Genomic DNA, 15979 nt, shown 5'->3' with positions numbered 1-15979 from the left:
ATAGGTACCGGCCACTGGGCCACACAGCCCTGAGGCTGCGGGCAGCCATATAGACTTAACCGCGGGGCTACCATGCCCTTACCCCATCCCTAGGATGATGGGGTGTACTTGCCATGTGACAAGGCGCTATAAAGGATTTGATTGTTTTTTTTTCTCTAAATTTTCTCAAGGAGTAAGGATGTGTTTGTCTAAAAATTATATGAATTGTATGGCACCAGAAGAAAAAAGAATATTGAAAGATAGCAGCACTTAATAGATGTATACATTTGAAATAGTAAAAGAAATTGCTTAAAAAAGGGGAATTCCAATGCATAGTCTATGTTAATAGAGAAATAAAATCCTTCAAGTGAATAATACATAAAATCTTCCAATAAGAAAAGGATCAGGTATTGACCCTGCCACCAACTACTGAATATCGAAACTGAGAGAACAGAAATCTGAGAATTCATTTGGCAAGTGTCCAAGAGAAATCAGAGGGTTGCCCTGTCCAACATTCCCTGAAAGCCAGGTATAAAACTGAGGTCATTGTGGGGGGAACTCAGAGTTTGCTGAACCCATCAAAGAAGCTATTGAACCAATAAAGTGTTACCAGACACTTGGACAGCCTCTCCACTCCCCCAAGGTCACAGAACTAAGAAGAGGAGTTAGCTGACCCCACAAAAAAGTTGCAGAATCCAGAAGTGCCACAAGACAGTTGGACCAGCCACATGGACAGATTCCCCGCATCCCAGGACTAGCAGGCCTGAGAAAAAGTGGTGAGATTTCATTTCAGAGACTGTTTTTCTCTTTCTGTTCTTTAAAATAAGTAACTGAAAATTCCCGTGTTGAGTCTGTATTCTTTCTAAGGAGGTCCCAATGAACTATATTTTGGAATTTAATTCAGCAACGGTACTTTCTTTTTCTATAAAAAAAAAATTTTTTTTTTTATAAGTCCAAGTAGATTGGCCTAAGAGAGCCTCAAACCATAACTTTAAACAATTGATTTTGATGTTTTAAACTAGACCCTCTCAAGCCAAGCACCAGAAATAGTAGGGGCCACATGGGTCAGAGTGCCCTAAGACAAACACATCCTTACTCCTTGAGAAAATTACTTGAAGTGTAATAAATGTATCAGAAATTCTGAAGAATTGATAATTGAAGATTACAAGTAACTATAATAAGAAATCTTGGTGATTTGTAGTCTTCCTTCATATAATTGCTGGTCCCCAACACCTATGTTAATTGCTTGCAAGACTGAATGTGTATTTTGTATTCAATACATATCTAGGTCTGATGCATCTAAACATGCTCTATAAAACTGTTGATTATAGACCTATGTGGTTCTTAGTGAATTAATACATTTGAGTGGTTAAAAATCTCAAAGTATCCATGCATGCAGGGGTAAAACTCCAGAACCCTACATTCAGAACTCCCTTAATTGCAACTGAGCAGTGAAAAAAGCGGGTGGGGCATAGACAGTGAATGGTCTTGACTTGGGAGACATAATTTTAAATGCTAAACCCTTCATCATGGTAATGTAGAATGTAACTACTGACACCTTGCTGTGCCCTTATTCAGTACTTAGGCAGAAGTAAGTTGGCAGTCGACAATGGTGTCTCATTGTTTCAGGATCACAGATCCCTGTTCTCCCTGATCCACTTAATTATCCCTCTTTATGTCATGCAAAATGTCTTTCCTATGTGGTGCCAAATCAGGTCTTTCTGCATGACTGTGGTGTTTAGATGCTGCTTGTAATTATTAGAACTGGGAGCACTGGCTGTTGGGAGTCTGAAAGGACAGGAAAAGGGAAGGAGGAGGGGGAGGGGGAAGTTGCGGAGGCTGAGTGAGAGCTACTGAGGGTAGAGCAGAAGCTTGGTAAAGAGGTTTCCACTTTAAAAATAAAGTCCTGCTGAAGTTTGTTAGTACCTTAGTACACAAAATTTTGGTGATGAGGATGGATCTTCTGCCTCTGAACCCATCTGTACTCTTTCTGCAAAGCCCAAGTGAGCCTCCAATTGCTTTTACTGCCTGGATTCATATGTTTGAGACTTATCTCCTTGCAATCACTGCTACAGAGATTTCTGAAGTAAGAAAGCATGCTCTGCTAATCCACTGCCTTGGAGCAGAAGGGCAGCGTATATTTTACTCTTTTCCCCTTGCAGATGATAAATATGAGACTGCAGTCACTGCATTTGTCAAGGTTCCTTTCCCACTCTGAACTCTGCGGTACAGATGTGGGGACCCATATGAAAGACCCCCTAAGCTTATATCTGGCAGCTTAGGGTAAAAACTTTCCCAAGGCACACAATTTTTGCCCTTGGACTAAGGTATGCTGCCACCACCAAGCGCTTTAACAAAGAACCAGGGAAAAGAACCACTTGGAGTTCCTCTTCCCCCAGCTATCCCCCCAAGCCCTTACACCCCCTTTCCTCGGGAGGCTTGAGAATAAACAAGTTGAACACAGACCAGCTTGGGTTTCTTAGGGCCCTAAGAACCCAGTCGGATTCTTAAAAAACAGAACTTTATTAGAAAAACAAAACAAAGATAAAAGAAACACTCTGTAAGATTAGAATGGAAGATAATCTCCCAGGAAGTCAAATTCAAAACATAGAGAATCCCTCTAGGCAAAACCTTAAGTTACAAAAAGAGACAAAAACAGGAATACACATTCCCTCCAGCACAGCGAATTTACAAGCCAAAACAAAGAAAACCCAACGCATTTTCCAGCTAGATTACTTACTAATTTTACAGGAGTTGGAGGGCTTGCATCCTTGATCTGTTCCCGGCAAAGGTATCACACAGACAGACAAAAGCCTGCCCCCCTTCCCGCTCCAGATTTGAAAGTATCTTGTCCCTCATTGGTCATTTTGGGTCAGGTGCCAGTGAGGTTACCTTAGCTTCTTAACCCTTTACAGCTGAAAGGATTTTGCCTTTGGCCAGGAGGGATTTTATAGCACTGTATACAGAAAGGTGGTTACCCTTCCCTTTATATTTATGACAGCATTAAAGAACTTTTTTGTGCCAAAAGTGAACGTAGTAGCTAAGCACTACAGATTTTGCCAGCGTGAGCAGAAAACAGGGGAGACTATAATGCAGTATACTGCTTCCCTGAGGAGTCTGATTGTAACTTGTGACTTTGGGAATATGGCAGATGAGATGATTAGAGACCAGCTCATTGAGAAAACAACCATGCTTCGTGTAAGAGAACGCTTACTTCTAGAACCACAACTTACACTAGAAAAAGCAATAACCATTGCTATCCAGATTGAGTGAGTCAGCTACAGCTGAAGCCAAAATAATGAGCATGGATACAGAAGGCACAGTCCAGGCTGTGACTTCTTTGCAGAAAAGTTCACTATCGCTGCAGATAAATGATTACAAGAGGAAAACTAATGGAAAACCACCGAATCAGAAAATTCAAAATACAGTAAAAGCATGCTTTCACTGTGGATCCCCACAACACCTTGCAAGCTACACAGGATGTCCAGCAAAAGTAACTCAGTGCAATCATTGCAAAAAGATTGGGCATTTTGCTAAAGTATGTCGCAGCAGCCAGTTCAATCAACAGGTGCATGCAATTACAATACCAGATGTTACTGTGCTGAGCATGGACAAAATTACTAGTGCACATGTTCCAGAACAAATAAAGTGCACTGTAAACGTTTCCGCCATACCCCAGGCAAATCACACTCTATTCAGCTAATGTTGGACACTGGCTCAGCAGTATCTATACTACCTGATTCCATCTATTTGCATTACTTTAAAGATGTGCCTCTTACTGAACCCAAACTTCACTTGGTGTGCTATTTGAAAAACCATATTCCAGTACATGGCTGCATGCCAGCAATAGTCACTTTTGGTGATTGCTGTGTAACTGCAGAGTTCTACATTGTTCACAAAGGCACTCCTATCCTTGGCAGAGATTTATTGGCTGCTTTAAATATCAGGGTAGTTAATGGACAAATTGATCTTCCGCAAGAGTGCTTTGCTGAGATACACACACCAGTTTCAGCTGGGACCCAACACCCAACCGAGGATGATGTGAGAAAAACAGTTGAACAGAACCAAGCAAAGTATAAGGCTTTCACAGACAAGTGGCGGGGTGCTAAGGAACCAAAGTTTCAGTGTGGTTGCTTCGTTAGAATACGAAAACCTGGAATTTTATGCAAAGGGGACCATAAATTCACAGCTTCTCTTAAAATCATAGAGAAGGAGGGACTTTATACCTATCGACTTTCTGATGGGTGGGTATGGAATGCTTCTTATCTTGCACCTGCCTATGCACCAAGAGGAGATTATGCCAACACCCAGTCTGCATTGGATGACTTCACCGTAGTATCAACACAACAAGACATTGCACTGGAACCAGGGCTTGAGAGATGGCCTGTCACACCCAGATGACCACCTGTCTGTACTAGAGACTGTTATGTAGTATCTACAGTGTTTTCAGTGTAATATTTCTGCCAACAGTATAGTGCCTTGTTTCCTATTTGTTCCTGTGGTTAGAACAACAGTGTTTATTTTAATTGGGAGAGTTTCTTAAGAGAGGAGGGAATGTGGTGTTTAGATGCTTCTTGTAATTATTAGAACGGGGAGCACTGGCTGTTGGGAATTTGAAAGGACCGGAAACAGGAAGGAGGGGGGGAGTTGAGGAGGCAGAGTGAGAGCTACCCAGGGTGCAGCAGCAGCTTGGTAAAGAGGTTTCCACTTTAAAAATAAAGTCCTGTTCAAGTTTGTTAGTACCTTGCCTGGTTGCTACAATAATGACCCGATCTGGATGAATACAGAAAGTGCCAAAGGGGAGAGCACGGGAGCTTTACTGCTGGATGGAGGAAGCAAACTGGTGTCTGGACAGTTATTTCTAAAGCAAACTATGCAGTATTCTAATTTACCAATGAAATAAGAACCACATTACAAACGCTAATGGTTATCCAGGCCAACCAGAGCTGATTTCTCTATTCTCTTTATTTTTATTGTCATTAAAGTGTAGTATATGGGAATTGGCTACAGACTACAAAGTGAGAAAGACAGAAAAGAAAACAAAAGAAAAGAGCAAAGTAGCAAATTAAATCTCCCTCCTCTAATGAGCCACATAACCTCATTGATGTTAGTGTGTGGCTGAAGCCCACGTGGAACTGTGTGAAAGCTAAAGAGAAGATAAATGAATGAGGGCATCCATTAGTCTGATATAGCTCAAGTCCAAAATATCTATAAATCAGAGCCAGTCTGCAAGAGATCTGGGATCACAGGTATATCTGATAGCACTAATCCCCCGAGGAATGTGAGATCCCAGAGAAATGTTTGGTTAAAATATCTTTTCGGTTATAAAAGAAATCTGTTAAATTATAAGTTCAATTTGTATTTGCTGCTGCAATGGACATGGGACGGCTCTGTACTAATTTATGAATGATACACTCTGCGACCTGGTTATTGGGATGTTCATTGTTTGACTATATTGGGTTAAATTAATAGAACTGTTAGGAAACAAGCAGGAAGGTGAAAAATGGCACAAGGTAAGACACCCCTCAGCAGCCAGTGAGGGTGGTTACAGGGTTATAGATTCATAGATACTAAGGTCAGAAGGGACCATTCTGATCATCTAGTCCGACCTCCTGCACAGCGCAGGCCACAGAACGTCACCCACCCACTCCTATGAAAAACCTCACCCATGTCTGAGCTATTGAAGTCCTTAAATCATGGTTCAAAACTTCAAGGAGCAGAGAAGCCTCCCTCCAGTCAACCATGCCCCATGCTACAGAGGAAGGCAAAAAAACCTCCAGGGCCTCTCCAATCTGCCCTGGAGGAAAATTCCTTCCCGACCCCAAATATGGCAATCAGCTAAACCCTGAGCACATGGGCAAGATTCACCAGCCAGATACCCAGGAAAGAATTTTCTATAGTAAATCAGATCCCATCCATCTAATATCCCATCTCAGGGGATTTGGCCTATTTACCCTGAATATTTAAAGATCAATTACTTACCAAAATCCCATTATCCCATCATACCATCTCCTCCATAAACTTATCGAGTAGAATCTTAAAACCAGATAGATCTTTTGCCCCCACTGCTTCCCTTGGAAGGTTATTCCAAAACTTCACTCCTCTGATGGTTAAAAACCTTCGTCTGATTTCAAGTCTAAACTTCCTGGTGGCCAGTTTATACCCATTTGTTCTTGTGTCCACATTTGTGCTGAGCTTAAATAATTCCTCTCCCTCTCCTATATTTATCCCTCTGATATATTTATAGAGAGCAATCATATCTCCCCTCAACCTTCTTTTAGTTAGGCTAAACAAGCCAAGCTCCTTGTCTCCTTTCATAAGACAAGTTTTCCATTCCTCGGATCATCCTAGTAGCCCTTCTCTGTACCTGCTCCAGTTTGAATTCATCCTTTTTAAACATGGGAGACCAGAACTGCACACAGTATTCTAGGTGAGGTCTCACCAGTGCCTTGTATAACGGTACTAAAACCTCCTTATCCCTACTGGAAATACCTCTCCTGATGCATCCCAAAACCGCATTAGCTTTTTTCACAGCCATATCACATTGGCAGCTCATAGTCATCCTATGATCAACCAATACTCCAAGGTCCTTCTCCTCTTCCGTTACTTCTAATTGATGCGTCCCCAACTTAGAACTAAAATTCTTGTTATTAATCCCTAAATGCATAACCTTACACTTCTCACTATTAAATTCATCTTATTACTATTACTCCAGTTTACAAGGTCATCCAGATCCTCCTGTATAATATCCCGATCCTTCTCCGAATTGGCAATACCTCCAGTGCTCCAGTACCTCCACAATACCAATACCATAACTTTTGTAGTAATAATCAAGATGGCCCATTTAGACAGTTGACAAGAAGGTGTGAGGATACGTAACTTAAGGAAATAGATTCAATATGTGTAATGACCCAGCCACTCCCAGTCTCTATTCAAATCCAAGTTAATGGTATCTAGTTTCAGAGTAGCAGCCGTGTTAGTCTGTATCCGCAAAAAGAAAAGGAGTACTTGTGGCACATTAGAGACTAACAAATTTATTAGAGCATAAGCTTTCGTGAGCTACAGCTCACTTCATCGGATGCAAAATTGCCACCGTTAAATCTTTTACTGAGTGGCCACAGAGGTTGAAGTGTTCTCCTACCGGTTTTTGAATGTTATACTTACCTATATGCCTCCAGCTTCCATCCAGCATACACCACATGATCCATTGTCTACAGCCAAGCTCTAAGATACAACGGCATTTGCTCCAATCCCTCAGACAGAGACAAACACCTACAGGATCTCTATCAAGCATTCTTAAAACTGCAATACCCACCTGCTGAAGTGAAAAAACAGATTGACAGAGCCAGAAGAGTACCCTGAAGTCACCTACTACAGGACAGGCCCACAAAGAAAATAACAGAATGCCATTAGCCATCACCTTCAGCCCCCAACTAAAACCTCTCGAGCGCATCATCAAAGATTTACAACCTATCCTGAAAAATGATCCCTCACTCTCACCGATCTTGGGAGACAGACAAGTCCTTGCTTACAGACAGCCCCCCCAACCTGAAGCAAATACTCACCAGCAACCATACACCACTCAACAGAACCACTAACCCAGGAACCTATCCTTGCAACAAAGCCCGTTGCCAACTCTGTCCACATATCTATTCAGGGGACACCATCATAGGGCCTAATCACATCAGCCATGCTATCAGAGGCTCGTTCACCTGCACATCTACCAATGTGATATGTGCCAGCAATGCCCCTCGGCTAGGTACATTGGCCAAACTGGACAGTCTCTACACAAAAGAATAAATGGACACAAATCTGACATCAGGAATCATAACATTCAAAAACCGGTAGGTTAACACTTCAACCTCTGTGGCCACTCAGTAAAAGATTTAACGGTGGCAATTTTGCATCCGATGAAGTGAGCTGTAGCTCACGAAAGCTTATGCTCTAATAAATTTGTTAGTCTCTAATGTGTCACAAGTACTCCTTTTCTTTTTGCGGATACAGACTAACACGGCTGCTACTCTGAAACCAGTAATACTCTGAGGTTCTCTCCTTTAGCCTGAGTGCTTTGATCAGTTCTAGTAATCCACTGACCCACAATTTCAGGCTGTAGCTCAGCTGGGACATCAGGAAGTGCCCACTTCTATATTTTAATCAAAGTCAGGAAAACACATCATCCTAGTTCGTATATGGGGGCTGAAAGTTCCAAGGATAAAAAGGATGGGGGGAGGAGAAGAGAAAATAATGAAGTGTGAACAACAGAACGGGGGGGAACGCCCTGGGGCGTATAGGGTGATGGGGATGGATAACTATGGGGACTGTTAAGGCAACGCAGAGCTGTTCATCTTGCAGGCACTGCTTCGAAACTGGCCCCATTTAGTAGTGCACGAAAGTTATAGCCTTGCAAGGGACTGTATGAAACAAACTGGTGATGTCATTCCAATTCTGCAGGCTCCTCTGTAAGCTCAGAATCACACATGCATAACAGCCCCCAAAGTGGGGCTGACTGCATTCAAAAAGGCACATTAGGACAGCTGTGCAGCATGTCCAAGGCACATGTGCTGGAATACACTGAGAAAACAAAAGGCTCTGGCTTCCCAGATATGGAGGGGTTTCAGCCCTAGGGGTCATTTATTCAAGTCGTCTGAAATCCTGGTCCCACTGAAGTCAGCTGAGCTCTGTTTTGTAAATGTACACTGCTTTGTATACCTGCTGGAATAAGCCACGTATAGGAATCTATGCAGATAGAAGCCTAGAGGCAGCTGTCTGGCTACTGTGTGATTCTAAACATCTTTCAGGTACTTCAGAGAGATGAAGCTAGTAGCACCCATCTGAATTTGGGACACTCTCCAGAAGTAAGTGGCTAGGATCCTAAGACAGATTTGGTTATTTCATCTGTGCATCCCTTTCACACTGATAATATTTCAAGGTTGGATTTTTTTAAAAGACATGTTCTAGTTCAAAAGGAATTATTTGGGGGCACGTCTCTGGCCTGTGTTATTCATGAGGCCAGGTTAGATGATCACAGCGGTCCCTTCTGGCCTTGGAATCTATCAATCTATTTGTCATTGTCATTTGTTACCCAATGTAACTCTATGCAAGTTACCAATGTAATGTAAATCAGAAAGATTCTTGGTTTTGTTTGACTAACATGATGCCCAATACGAGAGAGAGAGAGAACACCATGCAGTGGAAATTGCTTTTTAAAATTTGGGACACATGGCAGGCAATAGCCCAAATATCACCTTGAGATTTTACAGAGTGAAATGTAGCATGTTCGTTAGTCTGGGGCAGCAGGCAGCAGTGTATGGAGCTGCATCCAGGCAGCAGCAGCACAGAGGAAGTGACTAGAGCCAGCAAGTGGACAGTCTGGTGAGAGGTGCCGGCTGGGACTGCGGGAAGAGCAGGGCTGGGAGAGCAAGAGGGCTTAGGGACCAGATCATCGGAGGACGAGGAGGAGTAGAGGGCTTCAGGACTGAGAAGTGGGGAGCAGGGGTCTGGATGGTGCCTCCACTCTACATGGCACTCCACAGCCTGGTAGGACAGCTCTTAGCAAGCAACAGTAACTTGTATATATGTGGTGGAGGGTGTGCACGTGAGACAAGGGGGCTTGCCCCATAGGGGCTGGAGGCCTGGGGCTAGCCAAACCTGATTCCTAAAGAAGCACACCTGGGTTCAATCAAGTCCCTACAAAAGGCAGCAGGGGCTGGAATGAAGGGGGAAGGGCAGTAAATTGTGAGAAGTTCCCGGCTGAGAAGACCCTGATACCAGGGGGTTTGAAAGTCAGAGCTAGAGACTCAAGGCTCAGAGCAGGAAAGCCAGGGAGTCAGCTGAATTGGAGACTACTGGGAATGAGCAGGCTCCAGCAGAAATAGCTGGGCTGTGGGCTTTCCCTCCTGAAACTCCAGGCAGAAAAAGCTTGGGAGGGTAAGACAGGGGGACTGTGTTGTAGAAATTAGAATTTTCTTTTGGAGCTTTATTTATTTATGGTTTCAGAGCAGCAGCCGTGTTAGTCTGTATTCGCAAAAAGAAAAGGAGTACTTGTGGCACCTTAGAGACTAACAAATTTATTAGAGCATAAGTTTTTGTGAGCTACAGCTCACTTCATCGGATCTGTAGCTCACGAAAGCTTATGCTCTAATAAATTTGTTAGTCTCTAAGGTGCTACAAGTACTCCTTTTCTTTTATTTATTTATGTGACTAAACATGGACCCTTGAGAAGGGGTGGTAAAAGGACAAGGCAAGTCTGTGTGGAGTCTAGTTAAGAAGCCCCCGAAGAGGGGGAATCAGAGGCAGGATGCTGCCGGGCGACCTCTGGCTGTAGGGGGGTCCTCAGGTCATGGGCAGCTTTATTACAATATGGAATGGTGGGTCCTTCAAACAGACAATGCAGTTGGTGGGAGGCCAGAGTAAAAAGTTTGGAATAAAAACCACTGGAATAAACCAGTACAGCTCAGACTAAATGTTCCCATAACACAGTGAGAAATCCCTTCCCTGCCTGGAAATCAAGGCCAAGATTTACGATACCTGGTATGATAACACTAACCATCTCCAGGTGAGTTTATTTAATCTGAGAGTGAGTGACCCACAGGCTCTGTCTGTGTCCAGCAGCCTCAATGACAAATCCACTTCATCTTCATTATAACTAGCTCCTGTCTCCTCTTCCCAATGAGGGGCACAGCAGTGACAGTATGGATGGATAAACTAATGGAAGATATTGTAGAGGTGGAGCCTAACATAGTGTGACTGCAGCAGCCACAAACAAGATAAGAGAAATGGAGGCTATTAGTATGTAATGAATTTCCTGACCTTGTCTACTGCAGATAGGTTTGATCTTTGGTGGTGTTGCTTGCCAAAGATTTGTATCTGTCTGATAGGAATTACTAATATCAGTCACTCACTCTGCTTGCAGGTTCAAGTTGTCCTCAGCAAAAACATGGCTAGGAAGCCTGTCCTGGATATGGTCTGCGAAAGGAGGCAGATTGTGAACAATAGCAACCCATATGTGACCCTAGGCATGGGCTGAACTTTGATGATACTAATCAGTGGTGCAGAGACAGAATCCCAGTCAATAACCCATTATGCACCCACTGATATGCCTGGACACAGCATATAGTGCATGGCGTACATTGTGCTCTCCTCAAAGCCCACAGCGGTACCAGATGAAAGCACTGGTGGCTCTAGGGTGGGTTCCGTTGCACCAGCAGAACACACAGCACCATTTAGATTTGGCCTGGCAGTGAGTGGTATGCAATGTGGTGCATGGGATCGCAGCACCACTCAGGTTTGATCCAGTCATCCTTCATGAGGGAGGGGCTGCTGAGCCAAAGTTGAGTGGGTGATGGGGTGACCTAGTGCATGGGGTTGCAGTGCCATTCATGTTTGGTGCCTGCCATGCTAGTGCGTGTTGCCTGCCCTGGCCATGCTCAGATCCCACTGTTGCTGCTGCTGACATCATCGTGCTGGGTCTGAGGGGACCCATCAGGCCCGGAGCCTGGAGATTGGAGTGGGGTTGGGGATAACACTCCCACTGGAAGTTGGCCAGAGCTCAGGGAGAGGTGGAACAGGAAGCAGCTCCCTAGTCACACATAGGGCATAGACCCTGCATACCCGTGGGGAGGTCAGCAATCCCACAGGCCTGGACACTCACTCAACATCCACCTACTGAGCCCCCCACTCCTGGTATATTGTGCACCTATTGATGTGGGAGCTTGTATCCGCCTCTGGGTTAAAGGGCTCTTTCCGTGCACGCCATTTCTCTTTTTGGTTTTTTTCCTCTGTCACGTGTAAAGAGAATAATGAGCTGAAATGAAGAAAACAACCCACCTCTGTTTGCAACAAGGGAGATGGGGCAGCTGCCAGAGTTACTAATCCTCTGCAAACAGTAACTCAGCAGGCCAAGAGTCACAAGCTCTAGCAGTGAAACAGATGCGCAGGGTGAACCTGCTTCCCACCCACCATTCACGTAGAACCTGAGCACCAGAAGCCAAGATGCCCAGTGCAGGAAATGTGCATTTGCCACACAGAAGTTATGTTACGTGCAATAACAAGCACCACCCCTATGTAATGAGCAGGTCTGCTTATATACAGATATAGTCAGCAGTATGGAATCAAAGCAGAGACTTTCAGCTCTTAAACCAAAACCCCTCCTACTTGAGCTAACCAAAGAGGCCGCACTGCTTCAGGACCACCCACTAGAAGGACACATGATTGCATAGGCTGAGCTAGGACTCTAGACATGCCTCTCTCTCATTCTGGGGCAAATTGAATACTGTCCTCCTAGATCCTGCTAATATCAGCCTCACTGTTCGTTACTGTCAGTGTCAAACCAGAGAAGGGTAACAAAAACGATGAGGGGTATGGAACAGCTTCCATATGAGACTGGGACTGTTCACCTTGGAAAAGAGATGACTAAGAGGGGATATGATGGAGGTCTGTAAAATCATGACTAGTGTGGAGAAAGTGAGTAATGAAGGGTTATTTACCCCTTCATATAACACAAGAACTAGGTCTCACCCAATGAAAATAACAGGCAGCAGGTTTAAAACAAACAAAAGGAAGTACTTCTTCACACAATGCACAGTCAACCTGTGGAACTCATTGCCAGAAGATGCTGTAAAAGGTCAAGTCTATAACAGGGTTCAAAAAAGAATGAGATAAATTCATGGAAAATTGGTCCATCAATGGCTATTAGCTAAGATGGTCAGGGATGCATCCCCATACTCTGGGTGTCCCTAAGCCTCTGATGGCCAGAAGCTGAGACTGGATCACATAGGATGGAACACCCAATAATTGCCCTGTTCTGTTCATTCCCTCTGAAGCACTTGGCATTGGCCACTATCAGAAGACAGGATACTGAGCTAGATGGACCATTGGTCTGACAAAGCATGGCCATTCTTAGATTCTTAACCACAACAATGCTAAACAAGGAAACTGAGATTATACATACATTAGGGCTGGAATTTCCAGAAGGCCTCTGCATCCTGCAACCAAATTGTCCAAATAGCTCTGCATGTTCTGTGCATGTTTAGTGCTGAGTTCACTTGAAAATCTGGCCCAAGTTGTAGATGCTGACTGAATACTTGGAAATCTGGACCCACAGAAAACAACTCTTAATTTCAAGCTCCCTTTGTGGTTCCTCCAGGAGGAACAGTATAATAGGGTGCCATAGCAGCCTGCCAGTCCCTTAGCAGATATGGTGTGTTTTAATAACCCTGGTTTCTAAGGCACAGGCTGACAGCCAGGAGCTCCTGAAATAGATCCAGACTCTTATTCCTGGGGAAATTTTGCACCACTGTGTGTGCGCAGAATTTATATTCCCCACAGTTTTCTTTGCTTCCCTGCAGAAAAATGACTTTCTGACAGGGAAGCAAAGGGAAGCTGCAAGAGTGGTCATGCACCCCTCCCTCACAGTGCAGGAACTTCGTTTCAGGCACCAGGAGCAATCGGCAGAGAGGTAAATCACTGCAGGGCTGGGGACATCCGAGCCAGCGACTCCTATGCTGTGCTGGGATCAGTAGCTAGTCCCAGCTGAGCTGGAGGTGGGAGAGAAAGGGGCTTCCTCTTCCCCTGCAAAGAGTGGCTGGGACTATGTCAGACCCACCCCCAAAAACCTCCCTCGGCTGCAGGAAGCTCAGCATCCTCCCCACTTCCTTCCCCTATCACTCCTCAGCTGCAGGGGGAGGGGTCACTGTATGGGGAGCTGCTCCCCCATACATCCAACCCCTATGCATCTGGACCTCCCATACCTGCTCCCTGCCAAACCTCACCCTGTACACTCAGACCCCACAGCCCTCCATACCTGAACCCCACCCCACTGAACCTCAACCCCTGCATCTGGAGCCCCCCTGCAACCAGACCCCTGGCTTCCAGAACCCCACCTCTGCACCCAGAACACCCTCACTGAGCTCCTTGCACTCAAACCCCCACCCTGATGCACCTTTCTGAGCCTCCACATACAGACCCCACCCCACTGACCCCCAACTAGCTGCACCCAGACCCCCACCCCCCAAGCCCTACTCCCCCAGCACCCAGACTCCCCTGCTAAGATCCCACATCCAAACACCCTCCCCCCGCTGAGCCCCAACCACCTTCACCTGGAAGCCCCCGTAGAGTCCCATTGCCCCTGTACCTGGAACACCCCTAATGAGCCTCTGTGCATCCACCTCCCCCTACACTTAGACCCCCCCCAACTGAGCTGCCAGCACCCAGATTGTCCCACACAGAAACCTCTCACCCCACATCTGGATCTGCCCCCCCTACCCCCCATGCTCCTTCACACTTGGATCCTGCCTGGTTGAGCTTGCCTTCCCCATACCTGGTGCACCTGGCACAGAGGGGCAGGGCCCCAGGGTGTTACTGGGGCAGGCCCAGCCCTTGTGCTGTATCAGGGTCGGGTGCAGCATCACCACTGAGCCCATATCGTGGGGGTGGAGGGGCTGCAGGGTGATCTCCCACCTTTGTGCAGCCAGTGGCCTGTGCTCCCACTGCCATGTTGGAGCCTCCACATTTATTTATTGACAAATAAAACTTGCAGAATTTTGCAGAATTTTAAAATATTGTGTGCAGAATTTTTAATTTTTCAGTGTAGAATTTTTATTTTTTGGTGCAGAATGCCCTCAGGAGTAGTAAGACTCTGCTATGGATTTCCTGAATGGCTTTGGACAAATCAGTGTTCTCTGTCTTAGTTTCTCCATCTGCCAGATGGAGCTTAGCTGAATCATAGAATATCAGGGTTGGAAGGGACCTCAGGAGGTCATCTAGTCCAACCCCCTGCTCAAAGAAGGACCAATCCCCAACTAAATCATCCCAGCCAGGGCTTTGTCAAGCCTGACCTTAAAAACTTCTAAGGAAAGAGATTCCACCACCTCCCTAGGTAATGCATTCCAGTGTTTTACCACCCTCCTAGTGAAAAAGTTTTTCCTAATATCCAACCTAAAACTTCCCCACTGCAACTTGAGACCATTGTTGGATCATATCAAAGAAGTTCTGTATTAAAAATCACAAATAAGTTTGATTCTCCATAGTTTAAATTCCAGGGTTTTACTAATTAAGAGGTCTCTTGGTTTTTGGTACTATTTCTCTCCCTCTATGTGTGAAACTTGCAAGCTGCTAATTCTGTTAGTACATAATTTTATTAAGATAATGTTGAAGTAAAAAGAAAACAGTACAGAGTTTAGGCATAGAAGTTTTTGGTTATCAGGGAATAAGGTACAGATTATCAAGGGGTGCGAAGTTCAGTTTAGGAACGGGTGGTTTAAGGAATACATAATCTGCAATCTCCCCGAATGGGGGTAAAAGTTTAACGGGTCAAAGTACAGACATTGAGATATGGGGGTATGTTGTCCATATAATGGCTATGTTCAGGTGTGGAGTATAATGAGCGGGTACGATGATGAGGATGAATCTACCCTCATTTGGTGGGATTTAATGTTCAGTGAGTTTATGGTTCCAGTTCATATGGTCCAATGAAAAAAAAAAAAAAAAAGAAGTCTCTCAGTCCCTTTCCCATAGTTTGATGCACGATGTCGTACTGGCTCACACCTCCTGGTACTGTCGGTGGCTGGTGATGTGTTCAATGTAGATGTCCCTGGACATCGGATTGTGTCTGAGACCATGAGGCGCCGCATGAGCCGTGCGTACCGTTGACCAATCCCGCAGGTCCGCAGCACATGCTTGTTGCAGGGGTCCCAAGCACCCAGAGCTCTGACAATCAGGGCATCCATCTGCAACTCGTAGCCCTTCGCTCTCAGGGTGTCGGCCAGGGAGGCGTATTTTTCTAGCTTACGAGCTTGGGATTCGCGGAAGGCCGGGGTCCTGTTCTCAAAAGGAGACCGTGATGTCGATGAGGATGATCTTTTTCTGGTCCTCATCGGTGACTACCATGTCAGGTCGCAACTGGCTGTCCGTCCCGTGGATGGTGGAGTTCACGGTGACCTCCCCCAGGCACGGTGCGATGGCTTTCAGCAGGCGGTTCTGGATGGCGTTGTGGCGCAGCTGC

At 45.2% G+C, this 15979-nt stretch overlaps 1 protein-coding gene across 2 annotated transcripts in view; it reads right to left on the bottom strand.

The window, feature by feature from the left end:
• Positions 1 to 15979, bottom strand: part of LOC119844043 (ectonucleoside triphosphate diphosphohydrolase 8-like) — an 80966-nt gene that overhangs the window by 54879 nt on the left and 10108 nt on the right. The gene's annotated exons all lie outside the window — the stretch shown is intronic.

The sequence above is a fragment of the Dermochelys coriacea genome, chromosome 16, assembly GCF_009764565.3.
Source record: "Dermochelys coriacea isolate rDerCor1 chromosome 16, rDerCor1.pri.v4, whole genome shotgun sequence".
Classification (NCBI taxonomy): Eukaryota; Metazoa; Chordata; order Testudines; family Dermochelyidae; genus Dermochelys; species Dermochelys coriacea.
This window is presented reverse-complemented; position numbering and strand designations above follow the sequence as displayed.